We start from the raw sequence: 7043 nt of genomic DNA on the forward strand, positions 1-7043 counted from the left end.
AACTCAGCATCATGTTAGTCATAGTACACTCATTTTTATCAAAAGGAGAATTAGTCAGCAGGTAAGAATGAACTGATTCCCAGTACTACTGTCCTAACCTGTCTGCACAGAAAAGCGACTAATACAAGTTCTTGTTACATCCTTGCTGCAAATTGTTGCCTCTGGTCTGATTTAGCAATAGGTCACAGTAGGGTGAATGGTTTAGACCACTCGTACATGTCTTAACTTCATCTTTTGCCTCATCCTTTGTTTGTCAGTGCAGTGCATATTGTTACTTGCTGTTATTAGAAGATGACTCCATTTTAGCTATTAAAATGATAAAATATTCTTCTGGAGCACATTTGTTCATTCCATGTTTTGTGTGTGAGTAGTTTACATTAGAAGGGACCTCCTGCATCACTGAATCCAGTCCCCTGCAATTGCAGACAACTGAATTGCATAACTCCTTTTCATAAACTGAGCAAGCTCTGTCTTGAAGGTAATCAGGTTTTCACTTCCAGTACCTCATCCTTTTGGACAAAGATGCCTCTGTCTTTTGCCTCTTGTTCTGAGTGCTCTCTATATCTCCTACTTCATAGCTGACAATGGCTGTGTATAGACGAAATGAGAGGTGTGTGTGCTTATATGTGCTTAAAGTGGGCTAAATGCTTTTGCACCACTTTAATGATGTCAGTGTTTGCATGCCTCGGCAGTGTATTATGCATTAATTCCAGCCGCTGTAGGAAATTCGGCAGTGTAATGCTCCTTAAATGACTTGGGGTGCAGCAAACTAAAACTCCTTCGAGGAGTTTTAATTTGCTGCCCCTACAGCTACAGAGTGAAGCACTGGGCTCTGTGCAGCTTTGTGGCTCTGTAGGAAGCCCTGCAGGCAGCCTGGCAGCAACCTGGGAAAGCAGGCTACGCCCAAGAAAAGCAGCGAGCCTGATCTTCCTCCCACCTGGAGCCTGCCTGCCTGCCTGAGCTGTGCAGGGGCCCGGTGCTTCCCTCCGTGACTGCAGTGCGCCCCAGGACCACCCGAGCTGGGTGCCTGTGGGCGGATGCTGCCTGTGGGGGAGGGGACCACTGCTACGGAGGGAAGCGAAGTCCCCCCCACAGCCCAGGGACTGCTTCTCCCGCTGGCAAGTTGCCCTCCCTTCCCCACTGGAGAAATAGGTAAGTCAGCAGGGTGTGTGCACGGCACAGGGGTTTAATCAGCCCTAAGTTGAAGCAGTATTTTTTAAAACCCATGGCTTCAATTTAGGGCTAGTGTGTCAACATTTTAAATTAATTTACTGCTAAACATTTTAGCAGAAGCATCTAGTCCTCATGCTTCTTCCACAGTTCCAATCTCTCTTCCTTTCCCTTAGCATCTAATGAGGTAGGATGTTGCCTACGAAAACACACCTCTCTAAACAAGTTACTCTCTGAAGTGCCACCCTACCCTGCTTTCTCCTTTACTTCAGACTAACTTGGGTAACTACCTCTCTCTCATCTCCTGCAGGTAAGTTTTCTTGAACTACATGTATTGTACAACTTTTTGGTAAGCTCAAGCTGTACTGTTGATATAGCTAAGGACCTAGGAAGGCAAACTTTTCCACTGTTTTTAACCATATGCCCGAACTTACTTTCTGCAGCAGCTTCTGCGCAGAAGCTCTTAAGTTGTCAAAACAAAATTCTGAAACTGAAAATGTTATACATTTAAATTTGATTTCAAATTAAACTGTGGAAGCTAAGTATAATTTTTATTATCCAGGTTCATATTTTTTAGTGAAAACCTACATATTTTAACAAAAAACTGTCTCAGATTTTGCACTGTGATGCAGCATAGTGCCACAATAACTTGAGAATCTTTCAGCAGAATCACTTTGCCCAACAAAGCATAAGGTCTAATTAAAAACAGCAAAGGGAAAAGGTATAACAACATGAACCCTGCTAGTTTTAATATATGTGTTATATAGGAAATAAAGAATGAGATAACATTGCCAAAATCATCATTACTCAATTAGGCTTCAAACATGTTATAAAGTGGTAAATGCTATTATTGAGGGTAAAGTTTTGTTCCCACGTATATATGAGAGAAGTTTTTCAATTAATTATATACCTTTCTTTCTATATGCAGGTGATTAGTGTGTGGCATAGTGAAGAGGGCAGTGGACTGTGATTTGGGAGCTGCAAGTTCCAAATCCAGCTCTGCCATTGTTTTCTTGGGTGACCTTGAACCAATCACTTGCCTGCTTATGTTTTGTTTTCTTATTTAAGGATAGGAAGCAGTGATACTGATCTTTGATTGCTTTGAAATGTAAGGATGAAAAATGCTAAGTTAAAAAAAGCTAGGCATAATCATCTTCCCTGTCAGGCCAGGATTCTCTTGGTCTGCTATCTGGTACCATGTAAACCAGTACAGCCTGTTCAATGGTTGGGTTGTCAGTGACTAAATCATTACCCCCACCTGGGCTAGCTTGGGTAAGAAGGGTGTGTAGACACTTAGCGGGATTAAACCAAGGTCTGTCAAAGGGTGGATGAGCTTCCTGCGAGCCAACGGCCATCCATACCTGGAGAGGAGATGGGTGCCACCAGGTCACTCTGCCCGAAGAATCACTAATGATGCAAAGTAACTCAACTAACCTAGGGTTGTTACAGCTTCTAAGGTGCCCCAGCAGTCACAGAGGCCTCAGAACTGACTTGACTCTACCTGACAATCATCTTCAGTGACTAATGTATCTATCTCCATTTTCTATTTTACTGACAACCAAATAGCACCAAAACAGAACTACTTTAGTATTTTTGTTCATGTTTTCTGCATCAAGCAGCCAGAGGAGAGGCACAAGTATGACACTTCCCATAATATGTAAATAATAATGATAATATTCAATGCTTACATGACTCTTCCTCCATAAATTTCAAAGATAAGGTCATGATTTATGACAAAAGAGTGGAAAGACAATGTCAGGAGGTTTCACAAGTCACAGAATTTGGATAGAACAAAATCTCCTGACTCTTTGTATAGCTCCCAATGCATTATGATGTCAGTGGTTTTCTGCTCCTCTTCAGGGTCAATATATTAAAAAGGTGTAGCTTGAGAAAGCTTTGAGGGAGAGCTCCTAATTATTTGCAGATTATAATAGGTGCTTTTCTTTTGGTTATCCTAAGCAAATATGTCAAAGATATTCAGTTCACTGTTCAGATATTTTTGTCATTTTGGCCTCAGTCTTCTCTTGTCTTGTGATATGTTCATCTACCATGTCTTCAGAAATTTGTACTTGCATTATTATTTCCGTCAGATTTTAGTTATGAACCAGAAAGAATAATTCAGTGGAAACTATAAGATAGTCCACAAGTGACAAACTCTTGCTTCCAGATAATAATTTTGTTTTTATTTCCTACTAGTGAATACATAAGAAGTTATAACAGCAAGTAAGGAAAGAAGAATGAAGTACCAGCTTGGAAGGAGTAAGAGAATGGGATATCAAGTCTTCTGCACCCTGGTTCTCTTGAACCAAATGTTGAGACTTTCTGTAAGTTGAAACTGCACTGTATATGTTAAGTTAGGGACCACAATTAAAATCCTAATACTTTAAGCTCAGTGCACTGATATCTATTATATACATTTCAACAAAATAACTTATCTTGTAGGCTTTATTTCACAGTTTCTAATGTGTCACAGAAAATGACTGAATGCCTATACTGTCTGTCTGTCTGTCTTCAGTTTTGCAAATTTTCAAAGTCTGTCTCTAATTTTGGATGTCATGGTTGCAACCTTTGGGATTTTGAGGAGTCATCATTTCTGAAAATCAAGGTATTTTGTACATTGTTATATATGCACAAATTTTAGTTGCCTGTTTTGGCACAGCCACATATGCTAATTTTGGCAGAGGTAGATCTACATGAGATTCCCAAAACTTCGACCCCCAAAGTTAGAGGTCACTTTAGTAGATTGGGTTGTGCTTAGGCATTTGTCACAATAGATTGCAAGTCCAGATGCTCTTCACCCAGGGGTGCTGATGGAATTGGCGGGGGTCATAGCGGGGACCCTGGCATGGCTGTATGAGTGCTCGTGGGGCTCTGGCCAAGTACCAGAGGATTGGAAAAGGGCCAATGTGGTCCCCATTTACAAGAAAAGGAAGAGGAGGACCCTGGCAATTATAGGCCAGTCAGTCTCACCTCAGTCCTTGGGATGATGTGATGGTGATGGGGGGAATAGCGGGCGTGTCATGGCAGCAGTGGTGGGGGGAAGGGAGGAGTAGGCCCAGGTCTGATGCGGGGGAGGAGAAGCTGAGCCACTGCAGCAGGGGGAGCGGCAGGCCTGGGTCGACCTGGCAGCAGTGGGAGGATGGAAGGAGTGGGCTTGGAGCGGATGTGAGGGAGAGAGCGGGGATAGGGGAGGAGTGGGACTGGGCTTGAGCGGGGGAGAAGCCAGCCCGTTGCAGTGGAGGGTGGAGCAGTGGGCTTAGCCCAATGCAGCAGCAGTTGGAGGAGGGGAGGAGTGGGCCTCCTCCCCCACATTGGGCCTGCGTCCACTCCTCCCCACCACACCGCATTGGCCTGCCACCACCAGGTTGGCCCGGCCCTGCTGCTCCCCCCGCTGTGGTGGCCCGGCTTCTCCCCAGCCTTGGCCCCGGTCCTTCCCTGCATCAGGCCAGGGTCCGCACCTCCCCTCCCCACACCGCTGCGGCGGGGAGTGAGGGAACGGACCTGGACCCCAAGCAGCAGAAGGGAAGCTGGGAGCTGGCCCAGATGGCGGCGCGGGCCTGGGGCTCTATCCCTGCCTGCTCCCAGCCCCCCCATCATTCTTGATGGGCAATTGGCTAGTATAATCATAACTGGCCCACATGAAGATCCTTCCATCAGGCCCCATGATTTGTCTGTGCTCATGTGCATCAGTTCCATGCTGTTGGATTCATAATAAATGAAGAAAACTCAACTTTGACACCAGCCCAGTCCATTACAATTAATGGATTAATTTTGTATTAAGGACATAGGAAAGGAAGACACCTCTTGGTTAAGGAAATGTAGTCCTTTGCTATTGCAAGCCACCATGTCATATGCTCTTTCATAAATTGGTCAAGTTTCATCTTAAAAGCAACACTTTTTTTTTTTATTTCTCCAGCTTTCATTGGAAAGCTGTTAGAACCCTCACTGCTCTAAATAAACTTTTTTGTTCCAATGTCCAACCCATGATCAATTTATACTGATTTTTTTGTGTACATCCTTTAGTTTAAATAGCTTTTCCTGGAATTTTCTGGTGTGTTTTTAAAGAAAAAGAATCCTTTCCCCTTTCTACCTTTTTGCTAAGCTAAACAACCCAGTCTTTTAGTCTCATCTCTGAACATAGGTTCTCTATTGCTGCTGATCCTCTTTGGAGCTCTTTCTTTCACCTGTTCCAGTTTGAATTAATATTTTCTTGACCATATGTTAAGCAGATCTTCACAAAGGTGAAGCCTCACTGGTGTATAATCTGCTGGAAATATTTTTCCTAGGATCTCATTCGGCTTTTTCATGGCCACATCATGTTGGTGGCTCATCCTGTGATCAACTGCTTGCTATACAAGGTCTTATTCCTCTGTCTTTTCCAAATGATAAGCTACCTGCTAAATACTGAAATTATTTTTTTAATCCCTCTAAATATTACTTTGCAGATTATACAATATTTAATCTCACTTCTGTTGCAGTCCTTATTGTCATTCACATCTTTCTTAGAACAAATTTTGTGTTGTCAGTCCATTTTTTTAGCACACTTCTAATTCTGTGTCATGGTCATTAATGAAAATAGTAAATAAGGTCAGTTCCAAGGGAGATCCTAGAGGAATGCCATTAGTAAGCTCCCTCCAGCATGATAACCTAAGTTTCAGCAGAACTTTGTCTCCTTTATCGTATGAGCATAAGAACGGCCATTTACTAGGGGAAATCATATGTTCATCTTGCCCAATATCCTGTTAGTTACCTGGTAGCAGAGAGTGGATGATAAAAGGAGGAGTGAACAGAGTATGACCAGGGTATTTCATCTGTTCCTCTCCCATTTGCAGCCTCCAGCATTAAGAGTCTAGGAAGTTTTGATTTGAAGGCTGTATCCCATGGTCAGTAACTACTAATTTACCTTTCCTCTAAGAATTTGTCCAGTCCCTTTTTGAATCTGGTTGAACTGTCAGCTTCCGCAACATCTTGTGGCAATGAGTTCCACACTTAAATTACTACCTACTATTTCTAGGTAGTATAATTGTGCCTACTAGTTTAAACTTACTAGTTTCATTTTATGACCTCTAGTTCTTGTATTGTGAAACTTAGTAAATAAAAAATCCCTATTTACTTTCTCCTCACCATTTAGCATTTTATAAACTGTTATCTTCAGGCATCTCTTGCCTAAACTGAATAGGCCTTGCTTCTTTAGTCTCTCCTCATATGGAAGCGCCTTCATACCATTAATAATTTTTGTTGCCCTTTTATGTACCTTCTAGCTCTTCTATAATGTTTTTGGCATGTCCCCACAGGCAGGGTTGTGTGCTTGCAGCTGCAAAAATAGCAGTGTCCATAGGCACCAAGTTTTATTTTGCTGGGGGAGGGGGCCTAGGATGATGCCACCCCTGCAGTATGGCTGGAGCAGAGCCAAGCAGAGCTTGTAGTGTGGAGGGGGCAGATGTGGACTGTCCACTGCGAGCTCAGGGCTCCCCACCCTGTTGCCTGTGGCGGGCCAGTAGGGGGCGCTCCTGCGTTGAGCCGCCCACCTCCCTGCGCCCGCCCACCTTCCAGGCTCCGAGTGCCTCCCTTGGGGTGCCTCACGTCCGGCCGACCCCTTCCCTGGAGCACACCCACTAGCCTGGGGTTCCCGCTGCCACCATCCAAGGCTCTGGACTCAATTCTGGCTCTGCGCACCTTGGAGAACACAGACCTGATAGTCCAGTGGGTACTAGACCCAATATAAGCACTTGGGACACTTCCCAAGTCAGGGGCTGATTAGGGAAGCCTCCCTTAGTCCGCAGACCTAAGGGGTCTCCTTGGCATAATTTAGACCCACCCCTCAATAAATCTCCCACACCGGTCACAAAGGAGAACTTTATTGATTACAGGGG

At 44.0% G+C, this 7043-nt stretch overlaps 1 long non-coding RNA gene across 1 annotated transcript in view; it reads left to right on the forward strand.

Annotated features, from left to right (window-relative positions):
* The first annotated feature begins 1006 nt into the window (after nucleotides 1–1006).
* Nucleotides 1007–7043, forward strand: part of LOC102372394 — a 12299-nt gene continuing 6262 nt past the window's right edge. Inside the window, exons 1-3 of the long non-coding RNA XR_323969.2 lie at nucleotides 1007–1152; nucleotides 1347–1480; nucleotides 3367–3494. This is a non-coding gene — a long non-coding RNA (uncharacterized LOC102372394). The remainder of the gene's footprint in view (nucleotides 1153–1346; nucleotides 1481–3366; nucleotides 3495–7043) is intronic.

The sequence above is a fragment of the Alligator sinensis genome, unplaced genomic scaffold, assembly GCF_000455745.1.
Source record: "Alligator sinensis unplaced genomic scaffold, ASM45574v1 scaffold745_1, whole genome shotgun sequence".
Taxonomy (NCBI): Eukaryota; Metazoa; Chordata; order Crocodylia; family Alligatoridae; genus Alligator; species Alligator sinensis.